The sequence below is a fragment of the Leucoraja erinacea genome, chromosome 6 (assembly GCF_028641065.1).
Source record: "Leucoraja erinacea ecotype New England chromosome 6, Leri_hhj_1, whole genome shotgun sequence".
Lineage (NCBI taxonomy): Eukaryota > Metazoa > Chordata > Chondrichthyes > Rajiformes > Rajidae > Leucoraja > Leucoraja erinaceus.
The window spans coordinates 55,995,451-56,013,161 of record NC_073382.1 but is presented as its reverse complement, the minus strand read 5'-3'; the positions used below and the strand labels follow the sequence as shown (position 1 = coordinate 56,013,161).

General features: G+C 43.5%; 1 protein-coding gene across 6 annotated transcripts in view; it reads left to right on the top strand.

Moving 5' to 3' along the window:
* The first annotated feature begins 11,070 nt into the window (after window positions 1-11,070).
* The window catches only part of gpr45 (G protein-coupled receptor 45), a 30,746-nt gene continuing 24,105 nt past the window's right edge, over window positions 11,071-17,711 (top strand). For 4 of the 6 annotated variants that reach the window (XM_055637123.1, XM_055637122.1, XM_055637126.1 and 1 more), the window contains exon 1: window positions 11,071-11,423. The gene's annotated coding sequence lies outside the window, so the exon portion shown is untranslated. The remainder of the gene's footprint in view (window positions 11,424-17,711) is intronic. The other 2 variants (XM_055637128.1, XM_055637125.1) reach the window with 1 other exon arrangement.

The following is a 17,711-nucleotide window of genomic DNA, read 5'->3' as shown; positions in this document are numbered from 1 at the left end:
ATACATGGAAACAGGCTCTTCGGCCCACCAAGTTTATACTGATCATCCGTTCACACTAATTCTATATTATCTCACTTTCACATCCACTCTCGGCATACACGGGGTGGGGGGGGGGGGGCAATTTACAGAAGACAAAGAACCTACAAACACCACATATCTTTGGGATGTTAGAAAAAAAACGGATGACCCAGAGGAAATACGGATAGGATCTCTGGTGTTGTGAGTCAGCAGCTCTACCAGCTGTGCCACCCTCGTTTAAATGGTAAAGTAATGCTTTTCCCTGGTATGACAGGATAATTGGTAACAGTTTATTGATTGTTTTTAATAATCTGTTATATTAGCCTGCAAATATTCATTCTTATGGCCGCTTACTTTTACTACATTTCAGAATGATCTGCTTTACAACCATTTGAAATCCCATGTTTTAGCTCAAAGATTTGCAATAGTAGGTGAGTGAAATTTCTGCAATTGAGCAGAATTCCAAAGGGAAAGGTAATTTCATTCCACAGCTGAATGTGTATTTGTTAGAACTTTAACACAGGGAGATATATTACACTTTTTCAATCCTGTCCACTTTATGTCTGCTCCAGGTGACAAACAATGTGATTAATTAACTTTATTTTCAAACTTATCTTCAACATCTGGACCAGGATAAATAATAATACATGGTTCAAATAACAGTAGCACCACAGTGTTGGAGCTGGTACAGCTGCTGCCTCACAGCACCAGAGATCACGTTTGATCCTGACCTCGGCTGCTGTGTTTGTGGAGTTTGCACGTACTCCCTGTGACTGCCTGAGTTTGTGGTTTCCTCGCATCCTTAAGAATTGTGGGTTTGTATATCAATTGGCCTTTAAATTACCTGTAATGGGTAGGGAGTTGATGCAACAAAGAACTAATATGAATGGGTGATCGATGGTCGCTGTTGACTCGCTAAGCTGAAGGGCCTATTTACCTTCTTAAAAACAGTAAATTAAATCAGAGAGATACGCTTGAGTTTCGTTCTTTTACTTTAAGTTGTGAGCAAGTCTGAAAATTTATTTCACAGGCAATTAAATCAGGTGAAGAAGATTTACAATAAAACCTATTGTGTGCAGTCTGAAATAAATTTTCAATGAACCAACTATGTGCATGATGTTGGCTTGTCTGCTCCTATTGTCACATTTTGTAGGCTTGAGATATGACTAGGAATGGTGGACCTCCTTACAGTTCTTATGCATCTGCCATCTGATGATTAAGTGAGGCAAGCTACTCTAGGACTTTAATTCACTAATTTCGCACGATTGTTGAGATTACAATGATGTTTTGTTTAGAAATGCAGTATTGAAAGGGCCCTTCAGCCCACTGTCCATGCTGACCATCAAACACCCATTCACTGGTTCTATGTTATCCCTACACTCCCTGGCATCCATTCCCGACACACTAAGGCCAATTTGCAGAACCCAATCAACCTACAAACTCGTCCATCTTTCGGATGTGGGAGGAAATCCACACGGTCGTAGGGAGAATGTGCAAACTCCAGGCAGCACCCGAGGTCAGGATCAAACTGGCAATGTGAGGCAGCAGCTACACCACTGTACCCTCCCTTATTTGGAAGATGCTGCTGATTTAGTTCTTCTTTGTAGCACAGATAATAGGGCTAGGAAATGTTGTTAAAGTCAATTTGGTGTACAGCTACTATTTCCTGACAATATTCAATGATTCAAATATACTTTATTGGCACGTGTACCAAGGGACAGTGTTAAAAATCATACAGCAGAACTCACTTAGGCAGTACACAAGAGTCGCCATACTTCTGGCACTGACATAGTTTCAAAGGTTGACCGCCTAGTTTTATCTTCTGCTCGCAGTGGTGATCCAGGCCTGTCTATGCACGTGGCCACAGATGGGTCCCTGCTTTGTTCTCGCCAGCCCCCAGCTGGGTAGCTCTTGATAGCCCTCTTGACAGTGTCTATAGGTTCTTGTAGGTTGTAGCCAGTGCTGACTGGTGAAGTTCATTGGCTCATTGGGAAAAAAACATAAGCAGTAGTTTTCAGAAACAAGGATAACCGACCAGTAATGTTAAATGTCCGCCGAGCTTCACAGCCGTGTATCTCTGGCTGCTTAAAAGTTGTCTGGCCTCTTAAAAGTTATCTTCACTCCTTCTCCCCTCCTTCTCCCCCCTTCTTCCCCCTCTCCTCCGCTCCCCCCTCACACCCCCTCTTTTTAAAGGACTTACCGTACACTGTGCTTCATCCAACTTAATTACAGCGGCAACCTTCCTGTTCATCGTGGTGTGTGTCTGTATGACATTGGCTTTGTACCGTGTGAATTTCACTCAGACAGCGCTCCCATCCCCCTTTGCTCTGTTCCCCGTCTGCATAACGAGCTGGTGAAGAAAGCGGTGTGTGTGTGTGTGTGTGTGTGCGTGTTGCCGGTTTTTCAAGCGACTGCCGGCAACTTGACAGTCGCCAGTGGTCACCCGAAAAATCGCCTAAGTGGGACAGGCCTGTAACATTAGCAAACCATTGTATTTTAATTTAGTACAAAACTTTTACGATTAGTCTCTGGATCCTTCCTTCTCCAAAGACATGTTTTCATTTTGAACTAGTTTGATTAAAAACTTAGAATCCTGTCCTTATTGAAAAACTGACGTTTTGTCACAAATAAAAAAAATTCCACCGTCACAGCATTTCCTGCCTTATTTATCCTCCCACAATAAACATTGTACTTCCATTATCCCAGCTCTATGCATGAAAAAAGAGAAATAGTTCAAAATGTTTAGGACTACATAGCAAAAAAAGACTATCGTGTTGGAGTCAATCAGCAGGTTAGGCAGCAACTCTGGAGAACATGGGTAGGTGACATGGGTAGGAGAACTTCCCTACCATTCCTTGACCTCACCATCTCCATCGCAGGGGACAGACTTCTGACCGACATACACTACAAACCAACTGACTCACATGGCTATCTGGACTACACGTCTTCCCACCCTGCCCCCTGTAAAGACTCCATCCCCTACTCCCAATTCCTCCGCCTACGCCGCATCTGTTCCCAGGATGAGACATTCCATACCAGGACATCGGAAATGTCCTCGTTCTTCGGGGAACGGGGATTCCCCTCCGCCACCATAGATGAGGCTCACACCAGGGTCTCATCCATACCCCGCAACACTGCTCTCTCTCCCCATCCCCGCACTCGCAACAAAGGCAGAGTCCCCCTGGTCCTTGCCTTTCACCCCACCAGCCGGCAAATACAACGCATAATCCTCCGCCATTTCCGCCACCTCCAACGTGACCCCACCACTTGCCACATTTTCCCATCTCCCCCCATGTCTGCCTTCCGCAAAGACTGCTCCCTCCGCAACTCCCTTGTCAATTCTTCCCTTCCCTCCCGTACCACCCCCTCCCTGGGCACTTTCCGTTGCAACCGCAAGAAATGCAACACCTGTCCCTTCACCTCCCCCCTCGACTCCATTCAAGGTCCCAAGCAGTCGTTCCAGGTGCGACAAAGGTTCACCTGTATCTCCTCCAACCTCATCTACTGCATCCGCTGCTCTAGATGTCAGATGATTTACATCGGGGAGACTAAGCGGCGGTTGGGTTGAACACCTCCGCTCAGTGCGCAATAACCTACCTGAACTCCCGGTGGCTCAGCACTTCAACTCCCCCTCTCATTCCCAATCCGACCTCTCTGTCCTGGGTCTCCTCCATTGCCAGAGTGAGCAACACCGGAAGAGTCAAGAGAGTCAATTTAATTGTCATTTGGACCCCTGGAGGTCCAAACGAAATGCCGTAATGCCGAAATGCCGGAAATTGGAGGAACAGCACCTCATATTCCGCCTGGGCAGCTTGCATCCTGATGGCATGAATGTTGAATTCTCCCAATTTTGCTAGCCCTTGCTGTCTCCTCCTCCCCTTCCTTAACCCTCGAGCTGTCTCCTCCCATCCCCCCGCCCTGGGGCTCCTCCTCCTCCCCTTTTTCCTTCCTTCTCCTCTCCCACCCACAACAGTTTGAAGAAGGGTTTCGGCCCGAAACGTCGCCTATTTTCTTCACTCCATAGATGCTGCTGCACCCGCTGAGTTTCTCCAGCAATTTTGTGTACCTATGGGTAGGTGACATTTCGGATCGGGATCCCTCTTCAGACGGATCCTGGTGTAGGTGGGGGGGGGGGGGGGAAAGCTGGAAAAGAGGAGAGGCAGGAACAACCCTGGTGAGTAATGGGTAGATACGGAAGAGAGTGGGTTTGAGAGGCAGATGGTTCAACAAAGGCTGGAGCTGAAAAGACAGTGTGAGATAAGGATAGATTAGTTGAAAATTATGATGAATAACCTACAGGTCCCCAAATTGTCACTAATTTAGCTCATTCAATGACCTTTCAAAAACCTTCAAGATTTAACTTTTTATCCACAATTTAAGGGAGAATTATACTCTATATAATTTATTCTAATGACCAGGAGAGCTAGTTTTTCCCAAAAGAAAGCAAAATTATCCCTTTGGTGTGCTTGCCTCCTTTAAATAACAACATTACACTTTTAAACAATGGAACATTGAATTGTATGGTTGGCTGCTACATTGATAGTTTCCCACTAGGTGGCAGCGCATACAACCAAATATCCCATCTGGAAGGTACATCAGGTAATTGTGAGCCTCTGTGCAACAAAAGGTGGTTCAGCAGGAGCGTTGCTGCCTCACGGTGCCAGAGAACAGGGTTCGATCCTGAGTATGGGTGCTGTCTACAGTTTGTATGTTCTCCCTGTCACCACATGGGGTTTCATAAGGTGCTCCAGTTTCCTCCCACACTCTAAAGACATGCAAGTTTGTAGGTTAAAATTGTAAATTGTCCCTAATTTGTAAGATAGTGCTAGTGTACGAGGTAATCGCTGGTCGGTATAGACTCGGTGGGCTGAAGGGCCTGTTTCAAAACTATCTTTAAAGTCCAAAGTAAATGAAATAATACATTTATTTGAATTATTTAATTAATAGTTTTGCTTATTGTCATGTGTATTGAGGTACAGTGAAAAGGTTTTGTTGCGTTCTAACCAGTCAACGAAAGGACAATACCTGATTACAACCAAGCTATCCACAGCATACAGATACATGTTAGAGGGAGTAATGTAAATAACTAAATAACATTTAGTACAAGATAAAGCCAGTAAAGTCTGATCAAAGATAGTCCGAGGGTCTCCAATGAGATATAGTAGTCAAGGACCTCTCTCTGGTTGTGGTAAGATGGTTCAGTTGCCTGATAACAGCTGGGAAGAAATTGTCCCTGAATCTGGAGGTGCACATTTTCACACTTCTATACCTTTAGCCCGATGGAAGAGGGGAGAGACTAATACAGTCTAAGAACAAGGAATGGTTATTCAGCCCATGGATACTCACCACTCCAACATATCCAGTAAGAAATTGGACCTACCCCTACCCATTTTATATACATTATTGTTCAAAAAAATGTCCTTAATTCTTTAGTGCAAATGTTCTTACAATCAGCACTACTGAGCTCAACCAATGGAATAAAAAAATAACTCAATTGGAAAAATTTACCTTTTAAATAAAGAGTGATAGAACGAGACTTCTGCTGTCCCCAGCACTGGATACTTACAGAGGTCACAGCAGCCATGTCTTTGTCACTTGGAGTCATGGGCAGCAGGTCTCGGCCTTAATGAACCTTCTCCATCCCCAATATCAGAGCATAAAAGACAATCTCAAAGATGATTCATGCACCAAAGTATCTGATTCAATTTTACAATGGAGTTTTGTAAATGCAAATGCCCATCAGAATATGCGGATCATGCTAATCTGAGGACCATACCAGCATTTTGAAGCTTAACATTCCAGCCAACTCACTCAATTAATCTTGTATGAAAAGCCACACCAATTATCCTCATTGTTCCTGGTAGACAAAAGTGCTGGAGCAACTCAGCGGGTGCAGCAGTATCTATGGAGTGAAGGAAATAGGCAAAGTTTCGGGCCGAAACCCAAGAGTTTCGGCCTGAAGCGTTGCCTATTTCCTTCGGGGGAGAAGAAAGGAGAAAGAAAGAGGAGCCCGAGGGCTGAGGGAGAGTTGAGAAGGGGAGGAGACAGCTTTCGTCTACCTTCAATTTTCCAGCATCTGCAGTTCCTTCTTAAATACATCCTCATTGCCCCTACCACCATTGCCCGTTAAAGGGATCATAAAATTATTTGTACCGTTTCATTCTCAAGTGTTCCGAGATGCATGATATACTTCAAAAGGCACAATGTGCTGGAGTAACTCAACAGGTCAGGCAGCATCACTGCAGCACATGGATAGGCAACATTTCATGTGTAGGAAGGAACTGTAGGTGCTAGTTTACACCAAAAATAACACAACAAACTGGAGTAACTTAGTGGGTCAGACAGCATCTCTGGAGAAAAGGAAAAGGTGATAGGTGTTCCCGATGTTGGGGAAGTCCAGGACAAGAGGTCACAGCTTAAGGATAAGGGGGAAATCCTTTAAAACCGAGATGAGAAAAACTTTTTTCACACAGAGAATGGTGAATCTCTGGAACTCTCTGCCACAGAGGGTAGTTGAGGCCAGTTCATTGGCTATATTTAAGAGGGAGTTAGATGCGGCTAAGGGGATCATAGGGTATGGAGAGAAGGCAGGTACGGGACTGAGTTGGATGATCAGCCATGATCATATTGAATGGCGGTGCAGGCTCAAAGGGCCGAATGGCCTACTCCTGCACCTAATTTCTATGTTTCTATGTGATGTTTCAGGTCGAGACCCTTCTTCAGACTCTTTGTTTCTACATACATTTTGTTTTACTTGCTATCCATGCAAATACCACCAGGTAGTGCAACTAAAAACAGAATACAGGATATAGTATTATGGCTGCAAATAAAATACAATAAATAAAACAAGAGCCACAGCAAGGATAGGCACATAGTCGTGGAGTAACTCAGCTGGTCAGGCAGCATCTCTGGAGAAAAGGAATAGGTGACGCTCCAGGTTGGAACCTTCTTCAGACTTACTGACCAGAAACGTCACCTATTCCTTTTCTCCAGAGATGCTGCCTGACCCACTGAGTTACTCCAGCATTTTGTATCTATCTTTAGTATAACCCTGCATCTGCAGTTCCTTCCTACACATGAACCACAACAAGTTAGGTTGGGAGATTGGGAATCCCTCCTTAGCACATTACCTGGAACCTATTTGCTGTTTATTTTCCAGATTTTGGCACTATTCTACAAATATTTGCCAATTTCTATAATGATGCCAACTACACGATGTGTTTGCTGACTTTATTGTCGCTGCAGATAATTCTGTGTATGAGTAAATTGCAAGCATTCGCTTTTGATTGAGTTCATGTATGAAGAGCATATGACGGCGCTGGGCCTCTACTCGCTGGTGTTTAGGAAGAGGGGGATCTCATTAAAACCTACTGCATAATGAAAGGCCCGGATAGAGTGGATGAGGAGAGGATTTTTTCAGTAGTTGGAGAGTCTAGGACCGAAGGACTCAGCCTCAGAATAAAAGGACTTACCTTTAGAAAGGAGACGAGGACTCTGTCTATGATGGGAATTAATGAAGTACAAATTATTGTCAAAACATTTAAAAATTCTAACAAATAATTTAAAAAATCAATATTCAATAAAAGAAGTTTGAAAAAAATAACAACTTACTCTGTTCTTACTCGAATGCGGATCATAATTCATTATGCTTTGCAGATTTCCCGGTGTAATTCCCGTTGCTGCCTGCACCAAACACCAACCTGACATCTGCACAAGACCTAGTTTGCCAGAAGTGCAACGGAAATCATATTTTTTACTTATAAAGAAACCCCCCTTCCATCAGAAGCAGACTTCCTGGAGATATCTCATTTCCCCTCAACCTCACGTTGTTTCTGAACCTGACTGAGCACAATAGTTAAGGCATAATGTTTGTCAGCAAATAACACTCGCTCATTTTCACCTTCAAATGTTATGGATTCAGACTCCTGAGCCAACTTGTCTTTCAACTAACTTCATTAGAATCAAAATTGAGAATGGCATTTATTCACACGCCACACCGCAACTATGTTTTCTCCCAAAGCAGGAGGAATTAAAAACTAATGCCTAACTAATGCCTAAGCATTGACTGATTTAGTTTGTCCTTTTCCTATCCAATTTGTAATCAGTTGGAATAATCCTGAAATGTATGTTTTTGACTTTAGACTTTAGAGATACAGCGTGCAAACAGGCCCCATAGCCCACTGAGACTGCGCAACCAGCGATCACCCATTCACACTTGTTCTATCCTACACACTCGGGACAATTTACAGAAGCCAATTAACCTACAAACCTGCATCTCTTTGGGATGTGGGAGGAAACTGGAGCACCCGGAGAAAACCCATACAGTCAGACAGAGAAAGCACAAACTCTGTTCAGACAGCATCTGTGGTCAGGATCAAATCTACCCCTGCACCACTGTGCCGCCCATATGTTAAGGACACATGATGAGCCATGTAGTCATTGCATCATCAAATAGATATTGTTATTAAAATTAGAATTCTGTGTCGTTATATGAATTAATAGAATTTTGGTTGGAGTATAATAGCTGCTAATCCACTCTATTAGATATTATGACAGTGAGGATTAGTACTTGGCAAAATCCACCTGAGTAGCGTGAAATTATTTTCAACATCAGCAGAAGGAATGTTTTTTCTATGTTCCAATAAAATGATCCCAGGATGAACTTACATCCCAACATAATGCATCAACCTCCAACAATCCCCACTTCCAATCACCTATTCATTGTCACTGAAATTGTCTAAAGAAAAATGTTTGATTTTATTGTAACAACAAGGAACTGCTGATGTTGGATTGCACAAATGAACACGGACACGGACACGGCACGGACTTGTAGGACCGAGTCCCCTATCCATCTTCTCCAGAGATGGCCTGTTTCCGTGCTGTAATTGTTATATGTTATATGGTTAACACAAAGTTCGAGAATACCTCAGCGGTCAAGCAGCATCACTGGAGAATATGGGGAGATGATGTTTCGGTTTGGGACTCTTCTTCAGAGGTCCCAATCCAAGACGTCCCCTATCCATCTTCTCCAGAGATGTTGCCCAAGCCGCTGAGTTACTCCAGCGCTTTGTGTCCTTTGTTTGATTTTATTATTGGGTCAAAGTTAGAGCACATCGTTTTTTTGATTTGTAATTCACGGGACCTATGGATTCCTGCAGCATGCGCAGGGTGCAAAAGCTATGAGAATCGATCAGGTCCCCCAGGATTGTGGACGGTGCTAAAGTTTTATATGACATTAAGAATTACCCAAATTTTCCCCTTAGTGCTAGAGCACTGAGGATCAAAACCACTGCTGAATTATATAAATCAGAAGTAATTTTATAAGATAAACATTGAATTTTAAAAAATGGGATCTATAAAAGCCATTTCTGCAGGTGAAGGCTGACCAAGGGTATTGTAAATTTTTTTGGAACTGGAAAATATCAATGTCTAATCTAATCCAGCTGCGATAGCCACCAGCTCAGAACCTCTCTTCTTCAGGTTGGCTGCCCAAATCAAAATTAAAGATGCCTGGGCTTTGCTGGCAGTGAGAAGGAATTCCAACCTGTGGTGTGCAGAATTAGAATCCTTTCCATTCGCATGAGCAGTGAGATGAGGGGAAAGTTGCCCTGAACTGAAGCTCATCTGATGTAGTTGCAGGACCATAATAGTGAGATAGAATGAAGGGTAATGTATAACAGGGGATAGAATTAAAGGGTGAGGAATGAATGGCAGCAGAAAAATGGAAAGCATTTGTCATATATTAAAGATTTTGACCCGGATTTCCTGGAAGCAGCAAACTGTTCACGGCCAATATTTATCTCTCCACTACGAGGGCGACACAGTGCCACAGTGATATAGAATTGCTACCTCACAGCATCAGAGACCTGGGTTCAATCTTGGTGAAGGGTGCTGTCTGTATAGACTTCTCCCTGCGACGGCGTGCGTTTTCCCTGAGCGCTCCGGTTTCCTCCCACACTCCAAATACGTGCAGGTTTGTAGGTTAATTGGCTTCTGTAAATTGTCCCTAGTGTGTAGGATAGTGCTAGTGTATGGAGTGATCAGTAGTTGGTGCCAACTCAGTAGACTGAAGGGCCTGTTTCCATGCTGTGGCAGAGAATTCCACAGATTCACAACACACTGGGTGAACAGATTTTTCATCTCAGTCCTAAATGGCCTACCCCTTATTCTTAAACTGCGACCCCTGGTTCTGGACTCCCCCGACATCGGGAACATTTTTTCAGCATCTAGCCTGTCCAATCCTTTTAGAAATGTAAAGCACTTTGGCCAACGAGAGTTGTTTTTTAAAATGTGCTATATAAATAAATGTGACTGGACGATACCTGAATTGTACCTAAACTGGTGCATGTGACAATAAATGTGAACTTGAACTTGAACTATAGTATTTATGTAGGATATCTGATCTGTTTAGATAGCATGTAATACAAAGGTTTTCACTGTATCTCCCAACTCGTGACAATAAAAAGCTAAACTTAAAGCAATGGAACTGTGTTTTACTCGCCGTGAACTGAGTGATCTTTGATGAGAGATTCAGGAGTTTGAAATGTACACTAAATGTACAATAATCCAGTGTTTACCTAGAAAAATCCACACCGTGTCCACAGGTGCTGCCTTTGGGCTGATGCAGACATTGCTTCATCACGTTTCCCCACCTCCCCCGGGCCTGGATGCGCTCCCTCACCTCAACACCCCCACACCCCGAGCCTACACTCCCTCACTCCCACCCGGGCTGCGCTCCCTCACTCTCCCTGGGGCTGCGCTCCCTCCTTCCTTTCTCCCCCTCTTGGCCATGCGGACCGCTCTCCGGCAGCGACCGCCTGTCTCTCCCCGAGTGGGGAGTGGGGAGTGGGGAGTAAAGATCTTAGAGTGGGGAGTGGGGAGTGGGCGGGAGGGAGAGCCCGGCCTCTTGTTCTCATTCAGACGAAACGAATGCGGCGGCCGCCCTCCCTCCCTCCCACCTCCCTCCCTCTCTCTCTCTCTCCCTCCCCCCTCTCTCACTCCCTCTTCCACCCACTCTCTCACTCCCTCTCCCTCCAACTCTCTCCCCCCTCCCACCCTCCTCCTCCCCCTCCGGCAGCTGAGAGCGTTTCCCCGCAGCCACACTTGTCCGTCTCAGCCTCTGCCACCTCGGGGGCTTCATCCACTCTCTCTGTTTCGCACCAGCCCTCTGATGCAGCTCTTTGATCTGGTGAGCGGCAGGGAAAGGGGGAAGGGGGAAGGTATGGCAATGTTTTATTTTCAGATGATTAACAAGCCAGGCGCGTTGGACCTTCTCGCAGTATAAAGCTCAGCGCTCTCCCGAGTTATTACTGCACAGCGGCCGAGAGAGAATGGGCACTGCTTCCAAATGAGATGAAAGACAGTTGAAGCTGATAATATCTGGCGCCCACTTGCAGCTTGCACGGGTAAGCATTGAAAACACTGAACTATTGTGGAAGAAGGCACAATATGCTGGAGTAACTCAGCAGGTCAGGCAGCATCTCTGAATAGCCCCTTTCTCCAGGGATGCTGCCTGACCTGCTGAGTTACTCCAGCATTTTGTGTCTATCTTCGGTGTAAACCAGCATCTGCAGTTCCTGCCTCACACATTCTGTACTATTGTGGGGGAGTCGTTTCAGGAAAACAAGAGCGAACGGAACAATTATTACCCGGAGCAACATTTATCAAAACAATACCGCGCTGAGATTGGGCAGCAACTCTGGAGAAAAGGAATAGGTAACATTTCGGGTCGAGATCCTTCTTCAGACTGAGAGGGTCTGAGTCACTGAAGAAGGGTCTCTACCCAAAACCTAGACACAGCAGCATCTGCAGTTCCTTCCTACACTACTGAAGATTATCTGATTATCAGTATTGTCTGTGCTGAGAAATATTTGCGACTCTTGCTGTAACAATCTGGGTATTAACAAGATCTGCGTTATCAATAATCTGCATAAATGGAGTATGTTAAGATTCCTTTGAAACGTTCTCAAACCAAAACGAATTGGTAGATAGTACATCTTCCTATTGTGCTGGTCATTCCTAGCGGTTTTTAACTGCTTCGGGTATAAATCTGGAATTATTTTTTAAAACAGGCCAAAATGATCTCAAGTTTCAGAAAGGAATTCAGAGCTTTGTCGTTTATAATATATATCAAACGATTGTTAAACGTCAGATTTATTTTTACACGGTAACCTTTAGTGCTTATATTTGAGGAAAATCTTCTTCCTGTTAATGAAAGCTTAACATTTGGAAATCTAACACCAATCAAACTAAACTTTTTAGATAAGTTAGCTATTAAAGAGATTGGGCAGCAAATTGGATTATTTAGAGAGGCCTCCACTTGGAATAAAAATATTGAGCAACATTTGTTCAAGAGAAAGTACATTCGGAGTGAATCCAAACTAGCTGGATGAGTCGAAACAAAGAACTGCAGATGCTGGTTTATACCAAAGATTGACACAAAGTGCTGGAGTAACTCTGGAGGGAGAGAATCCCTTTCCTCCGGAGATGTTGCTTGACCCGCTGAGTTACTGAGAGAATAAAGCGGCTGGGCTTGTACACTTTGGAGTTTAGGAGGTGAGAGGGTATATTATTGAAACATATAAGATTGTTAAAGGTTTGGACACGCTGGAGGCAGGAAACATGTTCCCGATGTTGGGGGAGTCCAGAACCAGGGGCCACAGTTTAAGAATAAGGGGTAAGCCATTTAGAACGGCGACGAGGAAACACTTTTTCTCACAGAGAGCTGTGAGTGTGTGGAATTCTCGGCCTCAAAGGGCGGTGGAGGTAGGTTCTCTGGATGCTTTCAAGAGGGAGCTCGATAGGGCTCTTAAAGATAGCGGAGTCAGGGGATATGGGGAAAAGGCAGGAACGGGGTACTGATTGGGGATGATCAGCCATGATCACATTGAATGGCGGTGCTGGCTCGAAGGACCGAATGGCCTACTCCTGCACCTATTGTTTATTGTTACTCCAACATTTTGTCTTTCTGTTCAATTTTCTCAATGGCGCTTGGTGGAAGCATTTTCAGCTGAGACAGAAGTATGACATCAGATGGTGTGGGAATTACTTGAGGCTGGTTAATTTAGTAGATTGCGAAGGAATATAGACTGTTATCGGTGCTGTATTTAAAGTAAAATGCTTATTTAATTATATTATATTTACTCAATTATATTATATTTGACTAATAATCATGAACAGTCTGTGGTGGATATAAAAGACCTTATCTGAAGAGGATCAGCCTGTGCCTATCTTATCAAATAATAATGGTACAAACATTGGATGGGAACACAATGGTCTTGACTATTATTACAGAATATTTGGGCATCAATGTCAAGATGACATTAGTTTGAAAATGTTAGTTAAGCAATAAGAAAAATCTACATATGAAAAGCTATTAGAGTTTTTTTTTTAAAGCATAAATTCTCCACTCATGTCTTTATAAACAAGAAAATCTGCTCTTCTTACTTACTCTTACTTAAATGAAACTCTTGAACTATTTGGATGTACCTTCAGAAAGGAGATAAGGAGGAATTTCTTTGGTCAGAGGGTGGTGAATTTGGGGAATTCATTGCCGCATACAGCTGTGGAGACCGTCATTGGATATTTTTAAAGCGGAGATTGATAGGTTCTTGATTAGTAAGGGCATCAAAGGTTATGGAGAGGAGACAGGAGAATAGGGTTGAGAGGGAAAAATAGATCAGCCATGACTGAATGGTGGAGCAGACTCATTTGAGTGTAATGCCTAAACATGTTTGGAGTAGACCAGCGGTTTGATTCAAATTGGTGGACAGTTTGGTGGAAAAAAATGGCTAAACGGAACCTTCTCAAGGTACAGTTGGGCAAATGCTAACCATGTCAATGCAGCATGGAAATGTGTAATTGTAGTATGGCATTTTGTGTATTGAACTTGAGATGAAATATATCTCCAACCCAATCTCATTCCTAAGCCAAAACTGATATATCATTTAACCAATTACTTAAATCTAAGTTAATTTGTACCTATGTTCTTCAGCATGAAAAATAAGCTGCCAACCCATCAAATGCTTTCAAGGTGATTAAATTAATCAACTCAGAATAACCATCACTCTGGCCCAGCCTACACACCATAATAATTTCCTTGGGAAGACATACAATGAAGGTTCCACTGATTTTTAGCTGGTTTAGTTTAGTTTAGAGATGCAGCATAGAAACAGACCCTTTCGCCCATAGAGTCCAACTATCGATCACATATTCACGGTAGTTGAATGTTATCCCACCTTCTCATCCACTCCCTGCACATTAGGAAAAGTTTTTTTTTAAATAGGCCAATGAACCTACCAACACGCACATCTTTGGGATGTGGGAGGAAACTGGAACACCTGGAAGAAATGCACATGGTAACAAAGAGAAAGTGCAAACTCCACACAAAGAGCTTCCGAAATCGGGATTAAACCTGTTTCTCTGGTGCTGTGAGACAGCAGCCCTACCAGCTGTGCCACTGTTGTTCAATCAAATGATCATACTGATCAAGTGTAAAGTCCACAAGGAAGTTACAACCAAGTGGCACAGTGACGCAGCAGTAGAGTAGCAGCGTTATGCCCCTGACCCACTCAGGAAACCTGAACGGACCTCTGGAGACTTTGCGCCCCACCCAAGGTTTCCGTGCGGTTCCCAGAGGTTGCAGGTGGTTGCCGGAGGTTGCAGGTAGTGGAAGCAGGTAGGGAGACTGACAAAAACCTCCGGGAACCGCTCGGAAACCTTGGGTGGGGCACAAAGTCTCCAGAGGTTTCCATTCAGGTTTCCTATGTGGGACAGGGATATTAGAGTACCAGAGACCAGGATTAGATCCTAACTATGGGTGCTGACTGAGACCCGGATTAGATCCTGACTACAGGTGCTGCAGAGTTCGTATGTTCTCTCTGTGACTACATGGGTTTTCTCCGAATGCTCCAATTTTCTCCCGCATCCCAAAGACATGCAGGTTTGTAGGTTATTTGACTTTTATAAATTGTCACAATTGTGTAGCATAGAAATAGTGTACGGGTGAACATTGGTCGGTGTGGACTCGATGAGCCGAAGGGCTTGTGTCCACGCTGTACCTCTAAACTAAATTGAATCTAGTGCCCGTAAAATGGTAATATGGTGAATATTTATGCAACCCACAAATAAAAATCATCTGTATTTGGAAAAATTGACAAAATGAAAATCATTCAGTTATTTTAACCACATGTATTTAAGGCATCTTTAAATTGATTAATTCATTTGATGAGATGCAAGCATTGCAAGCTGTTCTTGTAGTAAATTACTCTCAACATGCTTTATGAAGAATATACTGGCATCTTGAAATACTTTGTGCCCTTCAAAGAGATACTTTGGCAATAAACTAATAGTGCAATGATACCTGCACAAATTCTTGTTCCTGAATTCAATGCTTTGTGCTCTCAAGCTTTCAATGTCTTGTGCCTGACAGGAGAATGGCGAAGTTGAGTTTAGTTTATTGTCATGTGTACCGAGGTACAGTGAAAAGCTTTTACCAGTCAGTGGAAAGACAATACATGATTACAATCGAGCCATCCACAGTGTACAGGTACACGATAAAAGGAATAACATCAATAACATTTAACACATGATAAAGTCTAGTAAAGTCCCATCAAAGATAGTCTGAGGGTCTCCGATGAGGTAGATAGTAGAGGAAATGACTGGGGTTAAAATTGTTTTTTTTATTATCTATCACTCATTAAAGCAGCTTCTGTTCTCCTCCGCTGCAGCTTCCAGTTATTCACTGGTGATATTAGCAATAACACTTCATTCACTGCCTGCCTCTACACCTTCTCTCCTACACCATCCAGTCTCCTATTTAGTTTGGAGACAGAACTATACATCTGTTTGTTTTGTTTAATTTAGTTTAGATTAGTTTAGAGATACAGCATGGAAACAGGCTCTTTGGACCAGCGATGTGACCAGTTCTATCCTACACACTAGGGACAATTTGTATAAGCCAAGTAACCTACAAACCGCACGTCTTTGGAATGTGGGAGGAAACCAAAGCACTCAGAGACTTCTCTGGACTTTATACTGCACTAAATATTATTTTCTTTATCCTGTATCTATACACAGTGAGGAGCTTGATTGTAATCATGTACAGTACAGACGTTCCACTGACTAGATAGCACGCGACAAAATGCTTTTCTGCACCTCGGCACACATAATAATAAACAAAACTAGACTAAACTAAAACCCATGTGGTCACAGGGAAAACATACAAACTCCATACAGACAGCACCCATAGTCAAAATCAAAAATGGGTCTCTGTCGCTGTAAGGCAGCAACTCTACCGCTGCGCCATTGTGCCGCTGAACTGTAACTGTAACCGAACATCACATTATATGTTATCAGGGTAATGCTTTACCTTGATATTCCCAGGCATTTGGTCTGGTTGTTAAACGGAATTTGTTTGCTATCCCTGTAGAAACTCAACACATCGCAGGGCTTCCAACAGCAAGCTCTTTTGACCATTCATAGCCATTGTTGATAATCTATTGGGGGTTACCTGGATGGGGAACATGGGAGGAAACCGGACAACCCGGTGAAAACCTACGTGGTTTGCAGGGAGAACATAAAAACTCCCTACACACAGGATCGAACTCAGGTCTCTGGCACTATAATGCCCCTGTCCCACTTAGGAAACCTGAACGGAAACCTCTGGAGACTTTGCACCCCACCTAAGGTTTCCGTGCGGTTCCCGGAGATTGCAGGTGGTTGTCGGAGGTTGCAGGTAGTGGAAGCAGGTAGGGTGACTGACAAAAACCTCCGGGAACCGCACGGAAACCTTGGATGGGGTCCAAAGTCTCCAGAGGTTTCCGTTCAGGTTTCCTAAGTGGGACAGGGGCATAAGGCAGCAACTCTATCGCTGTGCCACCACTGTGCCACTGTGCCCAAATGTATTCTGAATATGGATGGCTGAGCAGTGTGGTGCATTTCTGATAATCCTCTGAATCCTCTGAATGCATTTCTGATAATCCTCTGAATATTATTCCAGATGTTTTATCTGGCAGAGTGAAACAGAGAGAGGTTGTTGAGGCTAAAGCTGATCACTTGGAAATAAATGGTTCCATAAAGAGCAACTATTCATGTACATGTATCATATACAGTAAACGTCTAATGATCAATAAATATATCCGGATTTATTTATGCACCCATGTAATTGGTCTATTTTCAGACCGTATATTGTGAGGAAGATGCAAGTTGCAGGCAATAGAAAGCCACAGTTCATTGTGGTGACTGCAGCATTGACTGATGTGTGATCAATATGGTTTCAACAGGGTTTAAGACAAAACATCCTACCCATATTTGTAATTTTAGTTTAGTTTAGTTTATAGAAACAGCTCAGAAACAGGCCCTTCGGCTCACCAGGTCCTTCCTGACCACTAACCAACCCGTAGATCAACACTATCCTACATACGAGGCCCATTTACGTTTTTCCTAAACCAATTAACCTACAAACCTGATGATAGACCCAAAATGTCACCTATTCCTTTTCTCCAGAGAGGCCGCCTGACCCGCTGAGTTACTCCAACATTTTGTGTCTATCTTGTGCATGTGTGTAAACCAGCATCTGCAGTTCCTTGCTACACAGCCTATAAACCTGTACATCTTTGGAGTGTCGGAGGAAACCAGAGCACCCAGAGAAAACCCAATGCTCACAGGGAGAACGTACAAACTCCGTACAGACA